This window comes from Manacus vitellinus, unplaced genomic scaffold, assembly GCF_001715985.3.
Source record: "Manacus vitellinus isolate BGI_N305 unplaced genomic scaffold, ASM171598v3 scaffold_23_pilon, whole genome shotgun sequence".
Taxonomy (NCBI): Eukaryota; Metazoa; Chordata; class Aves; order Passeriformes; family Pipridae; genus Manacus; species Manacus vitellinus.
The window spans coordinates 7,928,351-7,943,747 of record NW_021939718.1 but is presented as its reverse complement, the minus strand read 5'-3'; the positions used below and the strand labels follow the sequence as shown (position 1 = coordinate 7,943,747).

General features: G+C 44.0%; 1 protein-coding gene across 2 annotated transcripts in view; it reads right to left on the bottom strand.

The window, feature by feature from the left end:
• CAST (calpastatin) overlaps positions 1-8,726 on the bottom strand; it is a 52,125-nt gene extending 43,399 nt beyond the window's left edge. For both annotated transcript variants that reach the window (XM_018072913.1, XM_018072914.1), the window contains exon 1: positions 8,666-8,726. The gene's annotated coding sequence lies outside the window, so the exon portion shown is untranslated. The remainder of the gene's footprint in view (positions 1-8,665) is intronic.
• Between the last annotated feature and the right edge of the window lie 6,671 nt (positions 8,727-15,397).

Genomic DNA, 15,397 nt, shown 5'->3' with positions numbered 1-15,397 from the left:
TAGCAGAAGGCGACCATTATTGTTGCAGTTTCCAACACCATGCTTGCCTAATATTCCTTTCCAGGCTTCAAAATTCTTACCTACTCTGGCGTTGAAATCACCAAGGATAATGATCTTATCATCTGCAGGTACCTTTTGGGTAAGGTGGCGCAAGTCGGTGTAAAATATATCTTTTTCAGCAGGGTCAGCTTGCAGAGTTGGGGCATATATACTAAAGAGGACGACGTGTCGCTTGTTGTGGAGTGGAAGGCGTAGGGAGATAATGGGGTCAGAGTGACCTGTCGGCAGATTTTCAAGTTTAGGGACAACAGAGTTTTTGATCATGAATCCAACTCCTGAGAGATGCCTTTCGTTTCTGGGTTTCCCTGACCAAAAGAGTGTGTAACCGGCACCATGTTCTCTGAGGCTGCCTTCCTCGTGAAGGCGAACTTCACTGAGGGCAGCAATGTCGATGTTGAGACGAGGCAGTTCATGGGCAATTAGGGCAGAACGACGCTCAGGACATCTGCTATCCGCAGAATCGAGCATGGTTCTGATGTTCCAGCATCCTTGAGTTAATTTGGCTGCACCTTTGGAGGTAGGTGTATATTCCTTTGTCTTTTGATCTTTCTGTGACTGCATTTGTAGAAGATGGCCGTTTGGCTTTGCAGATGTGGCTAAGACCTTCAAGCCTGTGCAGTGGATTTTTTAGGTGAGACACAGCATGCATGGAACTGAACCCACCCTTTAATCCTGAGGTTCATCTGCCAGGGCCAAGCGAGCTTGGACAGTGGCAGTGAGGTCCTCAGGACGTAGGTTTAATTAGAGTGACCTTTTCTTAGATGGATGGCCTTACAGGGCTAAACAAGCTCCATCTGCCCGAGTTTAGAGTTGTCCTTCTTCTTTGTGTGCTCTGAGGCTCCCCCTCTCATCTCCCACGAGGGCACAGTCCGTGCCGGCGCAGCTCCCCCTCTCTCACTCCTTTCTGTGCCCCGGGCCAGGGACCGCCGGGGGTGCCCTGCGCCCGGGGTGCCTATGGCTCATATATAAATCTGTGCTATTTTCTGTGGCAGAGTGACTCCATTTTAAGTAACAGTTAAAGCAACAGAAACCATATATTATTTAATGAAAGATATCAATGAAAATAAGAAGGTGAAGCTATTGCTGTTCAGACATAATTTGAATGATAACCCAGAAAGTAACATCACCCTCAGGGAGGGAGGTAAAGGTACAATGCTAAGATCAAAATTATAGTTTTTCTAAGAAGCTCAAGATTCACAACACAATTACAGCATTCACACTTCCAGCTGCTCTCCACAAGCAGGGAAGGCTGCAAAAGGACAAAAGATTCCACCAGCGAACTCAGTAGCACCAGTTTTTAATGGATTGGGCACTACATATTGGAACAGACTGGGGGATCTGGAGACCTCTGTCATTAAGGTGGAGCTTCTGTTCTCTTTCTGATTTAGCTCAAAAATTTGGAGATCATCTGGAGTAAACAAAGCTGCACATTCAAGAGTCACCTCCAGTCAGAGCCCACGCAGTGGGCCACCCACTGTGGCCATTTACCTAAGATTAACATCACCAAAATATGGCCCAGAGGTACAAACTGAAACAATTACAGACATGTACATCAAGGATGTCAACTTAGTACTGGCCATACTGGAAACAATGACATCCCAGTAAGACTTCACAGGAATGTTCCAAAAACCAAGAGTAAAAGTGATTTTTCCTGCTATAGAGGACTGTGGCTGCCTCCTCCTGGTGTCCCAGCCCAGGACCCTCCTGCACAGCTGCTAAAGTCCAATGTTGCCCTGTAGAGACCAGTACTACCCAGTATAGACTCTGTAATCCACAGATCCTTCCACTTCTAATTAGGTTGTCCAAGTAATTAAAAATTTGAAGTGCTACTCTCCCAATTTCAGAGAGAAAAGCAATAAAAAAAAATCACCAAAAAAAAGAGCAGACCTCTGAAGAGCAATCAGTATTCTGGGTATGCCTTCAGTACCATAGATCTTGACTGACACCTCAGGCTCAGCCTTTGGTTCAGGGTCTCATGGTTCATGGTTTTCAGGACATACTTTTGGTACTGAAGACTATGGTGCTGTGATGCTCTTAAAAATCTCAGAATCACAAAATACCACAAATCCATGCATAAAGTACTGTTTTACAGAAGGAGTTTTTATGATACCTACCAACACCCTCAAAAATTTCAAGCACAAGGCTAATTTTCCTCATCCCCACCAAGCCTGAAGTACAAAAAAACCCCAAAAACCAAAGAAACAAGTAACAGAGTGAAATAAATCCTTGCCCTGAGTATGAACTTATTTTAACCCATTAAACAGAATAAAGAAAAAATTGTTATGTAAATGTTTCTCTGTTTCATGGTAAGCAGAACAGAAATAAAGGTAGGAGAGAGAGAGAAGAAAAATAAGCAAATACATTCTCCTCTGGAGTAGAGAAAGATTACCTAGCGATAAGCTACATGGAAAGTTAAGCCACCAGATCAAATGAGTATTTACTGAATACTGTCCACAACACGCTAAGTAAAGTAATAGGTGTTAGCTCCCAGGATCATCTTTCAAAAATAACCTCTTTGGTACTTAATACATTTGTAAAAGCACAAAGATTGGCCACATCATACTATTAGGTTCATCCTTCTTTCACTCTTATTAATATAATGATGTTATGTGTTTCCCAAAATGCTCCCTCCATGCAAACCAGCTCTGACACCCTTTATCAACAAATACATCAGGGCTGTTCCCATCTTCTCCCCTTCAAGAAGTGGAAGAGTATTTTTCCTCTGTGAAAATCTCAGACCCAAACAGCTGAAGAATTACCTTGCAGCTGTACTCACACCTCACCTTTCAACCTGATAACAGAGCCAATAAATTATCAAAGCACAACTTCTTTATGAAATTAATTAAAAGAATCACAAGCCTGTAAAGAATTGTGTGAAAAGAAATAAAAGCTATGGCATACAGGTACTTATAATCTACTCTTCATTATCAGCAGTGGCTTCAAAACAAAAAGACAAAACACTGTTTCAGTGGGATATTAATTCTGCAGGTTTAATAAAGGAGAAATGAAATATAAATCCTTTTGATATGCAGATCTTCCAAGGGAAGACATGGTACAGTTGGCTTAATAGAAAAAAAACAAATCACACACCAAACCACAAAAGGAAAGTATGTGCAATCTCTTTTCTGAAAATGGCTCTGACAACCATCAGCAGCATTTCAGTCTCCCCCTATCAATCCTTCATTCAAGATTTGCTTGAGCAGCAATCACACTATATTTCTTCTTACAGCAGAAAGAGCCTCACATCACAACAGCTCTCAATCAGTACCAAAAATTTAACTGAAACAATGTTATTTTTCAACTACTCTTGGCATTTTAGCCAAAGAACCACCAAAACAGAAAAGAGAGACAACAAAGAAGCTTCTCAGAACCCCTCCACTGAGGGTGGACCAGGGCCACGATCCCCTGTGCCAGTGCCCACAGTGCTGTGGGGTACAGGGGCAGAAAGAAAACACACAAACAATGCAGTTTAAAGTAAATAATTTGGTACCAAAGTAGAAAAAAACCCTCACAAATGCTACAGTCAAAAGTTACCTATGCACAACTCAGACCAGCAGCGGGCACTCCAAGAGACTGTCACCAGTCATAATTAATGCCTTTACTCGGCACTATGCCCTGGGACTCTGAGTGACTCTAATGCTTTTCTGGATAAGGAATCCTGAATGACAAGCATCAGGATTAAAAAGCATCACAGAAATCCTGGCTTCAGAGCAAAGAAACAATTCTAAAAGGACAGGAATGCTTCAGCGCCAATTACCACTGTCATCCTCTTAAAGTAAAGAATGTATTTCCTGCAAAGTAAAGTATAATGAGCTGAGCAAACAGCATGGATTTTGTCTACACTGCTGTGAAGCATGGCTTGGAATGTCAGGACACATTAGAGAGAGGTCACATAGTAAAATGTGACCTCACTCTAAGCTGGGGCTTCAAATTCCTGAAATATATGGCTCTGTCTGTCTTTTAATACCACATTTTCACATCCTGACAGCGGCAATGCACAGGCTGGGCTTTTACAGGGATAGAGAACCTCTCCCTGGTATTTCCCTCTACAACAGCAAAAAAAGAATAGGTCTTTCCACATCACGTGCAGTTATTAACTCGAGCCTGCATCCACTCAAAACAGAGCAGAGGGGTTTCAGAGCACAGTCACACACAACAGGAGCACTAGTTTTGCCTTGATCTTAGGAATACAATGTGGTTGGGCAGCAGAGCACACTGTGCCCCAAGGGCAGCCCTCTGACAGGGCAACACTGAACAGGACAGCAGGACCATGCAACCCATTACAATGCAAGACCTGCCCTACTGGGTTTGGATGAGCTTCACTTCTAATATTTCCTTGTCTCTAGCAGTAGTCTCTAGCAGCTGATATAAAAAAACCTAAAACCAGTGATGTAGAAATAGGTCAGGTCCATGTCGATATTTCTTCCTAATACTCTTGCAGACTCAGATAATGTGTGGACTAGGAACTTCTTAATTTCATTATATTTTATAAACCATCCTGGGTTTCTCTTCAGTGATTTTGTCCCATCTCCCCTTGAAAGAATTTATCTTTTAGTATCCAAAAGCTTCTAGAGCACCAATGCCCTCATGGGCAGTGATCTGAAATTGATAGAAGGGCATATGTAAGGTGAAGACTGTGGGGAAAAACCATACCAGCTGTCCCTCACATGTTAACAAATTGCTGAAAGTCCTAGAACATCAGAAGTAAAAGAGAAGAAAGGAAATTCACTGTTTCATACACTTTGCAATGGTATGCTGTAGTCATATTGACCCAGGTCCATTATGTCACAATAAAGTGAGAAAACAGATGGACAGATATGGGGAAAAGTGCAGCACATCACTCACTTCTACTGGATGGCAGCTGCATCCCAGCTGCAAAAACATGCAACAGCTTCAAGTGCCTGAGCAACCACTAATTCCCACAATGATAATTTTGTTTCTGTTAACATCTACCACACACACATCCATAAGGAATGAAAACATTTCATTAAAGCTGATGTAGATTTTCAATGAGTGTCTGATTCTACTCAGGACGTGAATTCAACAAATGTAAAGGTTCTAACAACCAAGACATAAAGATACAAGATGTATCCCTGTGACTTGAGCCTTGTCCTCGAGCAGTGCCCAATACAACATAAAACATTCTGTCAACTACACTGATGAAGAACTGCCTCTACCTTTTTCCAATTTTATTTTCAAACGCACCTGCAGTTTCCACCTCTGTCCCTCTGGCCCATCTTTTGCCTATTTCTACAAGGCACCATGCACAGATACACACTCAGTTGCTCACCATTAGACTGACAATGTGTACCTCAACCTAAAGCTGACCCTTCCCATTCAAGTAGACCCCCCCCCCTCTGTTTAGGCTGAAGGCTTGAGCAGCACTGCTGAAATGATACAAACAAGTACGGCAGTACCTTTGCTTTGCTAACTTATTTAGGTAATGAAGTGGATGAGATCATTCCAAGAGCAATGGTATCACAGTTCTATCCCTTCCAAAACCTGTCCACAATATTTCTCTCCTTTGCTAGATGCAATAACACTGAGTGTTACCACAACCAAAGGTCTTCCAAGTAACTACCACAGGCTGTTGTGAAGGATCAGTGTTAAGGTAAAATGGATATTACAGCCTTAAGGCCACATCTTAGTTTTTATTTTGAGAAACTGGATAAATTCAGTACTTTAGAAGAGTTGGAACCTTAGTACTGCAATAAGCTGCTGCTTCTGGCAACAAAGCAGAAGAGGCGAGAGTGGACCCTTAGGAAGAGTTAGAGAGGGACTGTTTGCATCCTTTACTTTACAAGCTATAAAGACACCAAGCAGAATGGAATCTGCCGGAAACAGCTGCTGAACACACCTGCTGTCTGTCTCTTCCAGCCAGTCTGCAAGCTACAGCTGTGTGACTTCAGCATCAGCCAGGCCAGTGTAGTGAAACACAAGGGATTGTAGAAAAGTTTTGAAGTGACAGACACAGGCTGCAGCTGTGCTACTCATACACGCAGGAAGGGTAGCCAATTCCAAGATTCAGAGGGGAAGGCTCACTGCCTTCAGTGAGTTCATGGCTTTCCCGCTGAGCTTTTATCTGTGCGGACCAGCCTGCTACTTTGATGACCTGGTTCTTCTCTCTCATGATGAGCAGCAGGATGACCTTAAGTAAGGCAACTCCAGCTCTGTGCTTCAGCACCTCCCCTTCCCCACATTTCATCTGTGTCACTCAGATAACATGTCTATTCTCCTTTATACAATGCTTCAAGATCCAAGGATGAAAGTACTGCCTGATAGTTAAGCAGAAAATCACTGGGAACCTCAAAAGTAAATAATTCCTGAAGAAACAATCCTATGAACCAGTGTCTGTTGGCATATAATAGATAAATTGCATGTACTCCCTGCAATGAGTGTATGTAATTCCAAAACTTTAGAGTTATTAAATAAATCATCTTCACACTACTAACTCCTAAATCTTTTAAAGTATTATTTTGTATTACTGGATTGTGAGGCTAAAATTGGAAAAAGCCTATGGAACCATTTAATCTCCTCAGCAGCTCTGCACAAGGGCGTATCTTACCACGCAGGTTTCTATCTACAGTAAGCCTGCTGGTTTTTTTAATCTACTTTTAAGTTTCCAAGAAAGAAAAGCTTAAGAAGCCTGTTCTACACTCTAACATTATTCATTTTGCACTCTCCTTGATGTCGTGGCTGATTAGCATCTCCTAGCGTCAGACTCTTCCTACCTCAACTTTTTAAAGCTTTACTCTTCTTCTCCCACTCCTTCAGGACTATTTACCCAAAAATCTGAGAAATAGAGTTTTTTATCATTACCTTTAGTTAAACAATAACCATATGGGATTTTACTATTTTCCTTTCCTCTTCAAAGACTTTCCTATTTCCTTGTCAATTTCATAATGCATTATCAAACCTTTTCTAGTAGGCAGGTGAACAACCTTGACATTATAGACAAGTTTGCCCAAAGCTGCCTGCAGATGGATTATAAACTTCTGTTTCAAAAAATCAAAGACTAGGGAAAAAACTTCTGACTTTTAAACAAAAATGTAACATTGCAGACTCCTGGGAGCTGTGTACAACTATTGTGAGTCGCTACCTCAACTGCTTAACAAATCAGAGTGTTTTGGAGGTAGGTTTGAACCACAGTGGAGCTGATGCTGTTCAATGGGTTTATGGAAGAGGGTTTTGATCTGCTTTCACTTCTAAGCACTGCAAAGTCAATGGAAGGAGTGAAATATACAAAGAAGTTCACAAGAGGAAACACACACAGTATTCTAAGGACTCAAAAAGCAGAAGTATCCAGACAATAAATTTAGTAAGAGTCTTCTGCTGCTGGAAACAGATCTCTTCAGTGAGCGGTCAGAAAGAGCAACTCCACAACTCCAACGTACAGGCCTCAACTCCTGCCCTTCCCACAAAAAAGTCATCACTTCTCTATTAAGAGTAAAAATGCGCAGTCCAAGAATCTGGCATTAAACCAAGAATGTATAAATGAACAATGGTATTTAAGAAAAAACTAAAATATCTATAGAAAGGAAAGGAGGAACATGTTCCCAGGCTAGAGCAGCCTTCCTTGCTTTTCTGGACAGGAAAGAAAGGCAATTGCTTAAATGCTCTACTTCAGAGGGTTGCAATAAAAGCATTCACTAGCCTTTATTTGCAATGCAGTTAAACAAGCTTAGACAAAGCTATTTCCCACATAGGTTCTCTTAAGGATAAAGCATCAGGCACATCTATTTCTGGCTTCCCTGGACCAATGGCTAACATTTAAAGACAAATAGACAACTTGTAACAGTCATTTCTACAAACTCTTCTCTTTTTTAATCTGCTGTTAGCCTTCCTTGGAATAGCAGAGGCTCCTGGGGAAATGATCACTGCTGGAACTCGTGACCTGGCTCTCTTTGCATTATCAGCCTGACTCACTGTAGCACACAAGGACCTACCACCCAGTGGCTAACAGGGAGCTTCTGGGAGAGAGATGACCATTCCAAACAACTCTTCAAACACTGCCTGCAACCCTTGTTGCCTTCTGATGGTGCACAAGAGATGCTGTGCTTCAAATGTAAAGCTGCTTGTGTAAACTCAACGTAAATACCAGCTCCTTAGGAGGCAGTATCTTGAAAAATAAGTATCTTTTCTAAAATACAGCACAGACCATATATTTGCAAGTGTGTCAGTAGATGACCCACATGTGCAACATCTATGCATGAATTTGAATTTCCGTCTGTGGAAGAAAAGCCAGAGTGCAAACAAGGTCAAAAACATCACAGTGCCCTCACTTCACCTGTACCTCTGGGAAACTGAAAAACCAGGTCTGTCCCACAGTGTCCTGGCACTGCACAGCAGATACTCTACTGAGATAGCTTCCATGGATACTAACATGAAATATTTGGGAAAATATGAACACAGCAAAGAAATATTCCCAGTAGGCCTCTCAGCAGCACATGACTAAACTATACATTCCTGGAATGAATAGTGAGTGGCTGGAGTCACCAGTTAATTTCCTGAAAACTCCCACTTTGCTATCAAAAGGCAAAAATCTGTACAGGAGGAAATTTGTTACTGACTTTTCTTCATAATATGTTCAAACACTTGAATTTACCTCTGTCACTTCTGCTTTTTTCTCTCCTGGCTTGGAAGAATCTCCACTTGCCTTCTTGTCACCATGCTGTAAATAGAGAAAACAGATGTGTAGTTAGTAAGGCCTTAAATTATACCTTCTATATAGCAAAGTTGCCAAACATCTTCTTGCAAGTATGATTCCTTTCATATACAACAATATGACGGAAGGAAACATGAAGGTTTTCTTCTCACTAATAGACTGTATTTCTAAATGACCTATTGGGTAACTTCATGTGGAATCAGCCAGAAGCTCAGGACTTCCACGACAGTATGTGTAACATGATTGCTCTTGTGAAAAGCTCTGGAAGATATTCAGCTTATCACTCATTCCTCACCAGCCCAGCACTCTCCAACAGCTTTGGAAATGCTGTCAGTCCCACAGGCTTCAGCAGAAACTGGAACAGCTGCCAGGGAGACCAACGGGATGTGTGCAATCCTGTCCAATACCTGAACTTCCCTCAGACACACTAAAATGCTCATTATGCCCAGCCCTCCTTACCTGAAAGAAAGCTGTTACCATGATTTCCATAATTCTGGTGCTGATATAGAAAAAAGTAAATGCTATAACAGTTCAGGCACGGGTGCACATTAGGAAATAAGAGTTCTTCCAGGATTCCCAAACCTCCTCAATCTTTCATCTACTCCAAGACTCTAAAACTCTTCCTTTCACCTAACCTGATGTGCAACCCCATTTGCTTCCCACATGCAGCAATGTACAGACACAGTTTGTTCATCACATGTTGCAACTCTCCGCATTTCTGAAAAGTGGTGAATATGGTCCCTCAAAAAGCTTTTTCAAAAATAATAGAATAAAAGTAAAAAGCAAGAAATTAATATAAAAGGTAACATAATGTAGCTACTATTTAGTATCTCAGATACTGTAACTTCCCACAGCCAGTGAGACATCTGGGAGCAAGGATTCCCGTCAGGTCTGTTTTGTTAAGTAAAGACAGGAGATGATTCAAGACTCATTTATTCCCTTCTGTTTTGAGGACTGAGCAGCAGGGGGTAAAGTTTGCTAATCCACTAAGTAATGAGTTCCTACAGATTTTTCTTTACATGGCTATAGGGAGAAAGTAATGATCCATGTATCATTGCACTGTGTTCAACAGAAATCTGTTTTAGTACATCTGCAGACAGGCTGGGAAAATACTATAGCTGAATGAAAAAATAAAACTAGAAATAGAAGCGTAGCATGTCTCTAATTGTTTCCATTACACTGGAACACAACAAAAATTTCAGTAATTGTTTTGAACAACCTCTAATAATTCCAGTTTTTAAAATGAGTTTGGGTATTATTAAGGTACTTGACAAGTTTTAAAATTGAGAATGCTGTTCTCATATTTGAATTGTGCCTCTTGAGAGGAAAAACAAGCCCCGTAGGTGGTCTTTTCATGTAAGAGATGAATTAATTCACTGCCCTGTAACAGCACTTTTAGTATAGACACAATTAACCCATTTATCTGTGCTTTTTACTGCTACAGTAAAAGCATATCACATACATACCAGTAAAAGCAACATCAGTGAGTGAGTGCTGTTGCTGATAGAACAGTAATTCCAGAGACAGCACTGCTTTAAGGCTCAGGAGCTGCAGCTCCTGGCCAGTAAAACTCTGTCGATGGGGCTCTCTTCTTGTATGGATATCCTCAGCATCACAGCTCTCTAGAAGCTAAATGCTACTCTGAATCCAGCTAATTCAGCTATTGAAACAAGCATGTCTTTCCGCACGCCACATGTATTTCCTTGCTTTCCTTCACTTTCTTCTTCAAATTCAGACATGGTTTTAAAAGCATCAACACCAAGCAAAGTGCAAGGTTTTTAGTTTTTTAGTTTTTTATTTTAGTAAACCAAGTCAGAGAATGTAGGAACTAAATACTTAATTCCTACTGAGTGTGCCAGACTTTCACCAGGGGTAAATCTGGTCTTACCCTTCTTCCCTAAGTCCATCTCCTCATCTTCATACCAAAGAAACCCGCAGCAGACAGGAGCATGGCATCCAAAAGGGCACCCAGTCCCAGGACTATGAAGAGGAAAATATGGAAGGGGGCTAGCAGAATGCCAACTCTATGTCCTTGAGGGACCCCAGGGCAGCTTTAATGTCCAGGGAGGACATGGAATGGACCAGGACAAGGACCACTACTTTGCCACCCCTAATCGCAAGTCAGAGAGAGATTAAAAGCATTCATCTTCCCTCCAGAATGCTGTGTCAGACTATACCTATAATAAAGAGACTTTGACTTAGAGGCCCAATACTGCTTATTCGAACGGAGAGAACAAAGCATATACAGTCTGACCAAAGTAATTATTTTACCCGGTAAGTTGGAGTCATGCTCTGTGTACACACCAACTGCTAATACCCTCTGCCCTCAGATAACAAAACAGCTTGTGAAAGTACTGCCTTGCAGGAAAGTCTGCCATCCTGAGGAGGAAACCTTGGAAAGCACAGCTTCCTAATACACCTTCTGAGGAGACCATGCTGGTTCCCTGAACAGCTGATGTGTAAGATATGAGAAGGGACCCTGTTTCAAAAATGCCCTTCAACAGCTTCTTCCTTATCTGTTATTTTCAAGCTTTGAATCCTTCAGTAGAAAAATAAATATATAAATAAAATAAAGACAGTAAATCAATCTGCATGGCAAGAGGCTAAGCTCAGGTTTCCTCGGACAGTGTGCATGCAAAGCTCCTTCATATTCACAAGCTGATGAGACGAGCTGTCTTCTTCTTTTGGCACTCTTTCCTTTTCTTGTTCATCTGTCCCTACAATGCCAAAGATACACATCCATAACCAAGCCAGTGGGTCAGAGCATCTCCAGCTCTCTCACACGAGCAGTGGGCGTACAGCTAAAGTTACATGTCTAGTTTTCCTCAAGAGCTAAAAACAATTCCTTGTATCTTTTAAGTTGGCCCAAAATATTTTCCAGCATTCCTAACTAAAAAAAACCAAACCCACAAACCCACCTATAATCACATGCTCACTAAAATATAGATGTATCATGAAGAAGAAAGTTTATCCTGAGACCTTCATCCTGTTCCAAAGTGCACAGAAAATGTCACCACCTATTATTTTGAGACACGCTTTTAACTTCTGACTCAAAGAGCATTTATAAACTAGAAAGTAACTGGCCTGGGTGAAAAGCACAGAGCAGATTACTAACAACTGACTAGACACCTCTGTGTGCAAAAAAAATCCAACCTCTTACTAAAGGTTTTCCTTCAAGAAATTCATCCTACACCTCAGGAGCCCCGTCAGCATTAACGAACCTTCAGTTCAACGCCATTGCACAAGATCTCAGAGGATGCACAGTAACTGGGTGAGAAGTGAAGCCTCCCTGCAAGACTCTCAGCTGAAGTCAACCAATTCTGCACTACAGATATTAAAGGAGATGGGAGTCTGACCTGCCTTTTCATCTGAAATGGGGAAGAGGATAAAGATCTTTGATGCTGGTCAGAAAACTGACAGATATAAAGAGCTGCCAGGGAAGCTACAATCAAGCCATGTAAGAAATGGAAAGGTGAAACCTGGATTCTTCTTACAACCCATTCTGCTTTAAATATACCAGTCAGTAAAAACCTTGCTAGAGGAACATGGGAATCTCCTTTGTGTCTGGAGACAAGAGAGAACTCCAGTCCCATGTGTTCCCACAGGTGCTCTTCTGGTGCCAAAAACCATAATGATGGGTTTCCAAAGAGCAGACGTAGGAGAAGTTTCCTTCTGACTACAGGTGTCATATCTTAGCATCTTTTTTTACCCTGGATGCAGTGATCCAGAACCATCAAGGCCTTTAACACCCATTTCATTGCTCAATGCAGCAATTTCCAAACCTTCCTCCTTGTGACTTTGTGTCACCTCTACCACAGTATCACTGATTTGACTTGACAATGAATGATACCTGAAAAGTGCTAAACATTGATCCGAACTACATGGAGCAACTTAAAAGTACAGTTATAAACTTAGCAGGTTTCATCTACCTGATTATATATTTAGGAAATACATTTAAGTGATATTTTCTTTTGCACAATGTATACTTTCTGTAAAACTTTAACACAAACTTTTCTTCCCCACTACTCCATACAGAGACTGTTTCCTCCTATGACTAATAAACCATAAAGGTTTTTTAAAGGCTTTTTAACGCAATCGCAGGCTCGTCACAGCAACGAGTAGGGACCCAAGTCCATCCAAAACCGCCTGGAGCCATCAAAGAAATGTGGTTTACTCAGGGAGGATCTGGCAAGCGCCGGCTCTTCCCGGCAGCGCCGCCATCCACCTGCAAGGAAGAGCATGCCTCTAGAAAGAAGGCACAGTGAGGAGTTTTTTCCGAAGAGCAGGCAGAGCCGCACATAAATCGTGGTGCACTTTCGTCACTTCTCGATTTCGCGTTGTGACGAAAAACTTCCAAGAGCACCAAAACAAATGGTTTTCAAGTGTGCGCTCCCATCTGACCTGAAGCACCGCTACAGGAACCTTTAAAAAAGAGATTGGCTCGCCTCCAGCCACCACAACCCCTTTCCTTGCGCCTTCTCCAGCCTGAATGCCGGGGAAGCGGAGGGAGGACATTCCGCCTGCCGGAGCCCTCCGCAAATCCTGGCGCCCTGCCAACGGGCCCTTCCCTGGGTGCTCCGGCTTCTTCCCGCATCCCCCCCCCACTCACCATGGGCGTAACCTGACCACCGGGCAAACCATGGCCGCTGCCGCTGCCCTCCTCGCACCAACGTGCCCCGCATGCCCCGCCCGGCCCGGGACGCGCCCCAGGCGGCGCCCGGCGCGGAGCCGGCTCCCCGCCAGCCGCGGGGCGCCCGCAGCGCCGAGCGGCAATCTCCGCCCTCCCGCACCACTCCCCGAATCCCTCACATGCCTCCCAGTCCCGACTCACCGGCCCCGGCGTGGCTGCCTGCCCGCCCGCGCGCTCACACATTCTGGCGGGCCTTCTGCCGCGATCCCCCGGGGAAGAAAGCAGGGGCGGGCGGGGAGGCTCCGGCTCCACGGGCGGCTGGAAAGGCGCTCGGTCCCCCTCCCCTTCCTGTCGCGGCGCCGGCGGGGACGGGGGGAACGGGGGAAGGGGGCGACGGGGCCGGGGCGGCGGGAAATGTCGAGTGCCTGGCAGGACGACGCTCAGCTGAAAAAAAGTGTGGCTTTCCTTAAAATGAGGGGGGACAAAAAACGCATAGACATTTTCCTTCTCGTGAAAGTCATTCCCCTTGGGAAAGTGTTTGGGTGTGGACAGCCGACCCTAGGCTGGCTCCAGACTGCAGAGCAGATTCCACCATGGGTCCTGCCCGTCACGACTTTCTCCACCTGGATGGAGCCAGGCAGTGGGTGCTTGAAACTGCTGCAACACCCAGCTCCTGCACCAGCCCTGATCCAGCCTTGGCATCCTGGCTATTCCATCAGCCTCCCCACCAGCCTTGGCATCCCGGCTCCTTTACCAACCTCTGTCCAACCTTGGCATCCCAGCTCCTTCACCAGCCTCCCTCTCCAGTCTTCTCATCCCAGGCTATTTGACCAGCCTTCCTCCAGCCTTGGCATGCTGGCTCCTCCGTCAGCCTTAAACCTTGGGCCTGAACTCATTCCTAACACACAAATACCCCTGGTTTTGAAGACAGTCTCATATCCTGTGGATTGGTGTGGTGTTCAGCACTCACATTTAGAGGATTTGCTGTAGCACAGGCTATGAAATGGAAAACACAAGAGCTTGTGTGCAGGAATGGGCACAGCTCACCAACTTTGTCTTGCGCAAGAAGCAAAAGAAGAAGGTATCTGGAGTGTACTGTGCCAAGGGATCCCAGCTTCAGGCTAGATATCTGCTGGATGAGTTGTACTACTTCGAAGAGGTAAGAACAGCAGCAGTTCCTGAACACATGCACCTGTGAGGAGCCCCTGTCTGTCAGCAGGAGGAAAGAAAAGTGCCCCAGTCTTTAGGGAGTGCTCGTCTCTCGCTCCCTAATTCCTTGGGGAAGAGGCATTAGGACTAAGCCACTTGAACCCAGTTAATGCCTATGCCCTTTCCTGTCAGAATGAAGGAGACCAGTGGGCGAGAGTGAACCCCTCAAGGCCTTGGGGAATGGCTTTAATCTGCATAGAGAGAGGATGGTTCAGACATGCTGTTTGCATAAAGCCACCCCTGCCCATCCTTTCTGATTAGCTTTGTGCAGATTTATGGCTGGTCTCTGTAGTGTTTCAGCCTGTGACACCTATGAGTTTTCCATTCCGCTTGACAGGTCACCTGCCTAAAATTTCAAGTACCCAACCTTTACCTGAGCTCTGCATTGCATCTGGCCATGACAAAGCAGTTGCAGGGGACCATCTTACAAGGATGTGCATCAAGGCAAGGAGCTCCAGAGGAGGTGGAGGCGAGGGCCATGTTTAATGCATGGCTTTTACACAGGGCTCCTGTGTGTGCTCTTTTACCGGGGTCACTCTGACAGGTCTAACAGACTGTGCTGCATTCGTCGGCTGCAGGCAGCAGACCCTCCCTCCCTGCTGGCACAGTGCTCGAGGGAGCCTTCAGCGAGCTTCACCCCTCTCACTGCTTTGTGCCTGATGACAAACAACTGGAAATGACAGTAATTGAAATAGTGGAGCTCCACAGTAGTGAGGTAGTAATAAATGAAACCCTCAGTGATGTCAGTCTGTATCATACAGGGCATTCAGGGTTCTCCTGACCCAGAAGCACATCATCAGATCTAAGATCTCCTGGTGGGTTAGGTTTATAGC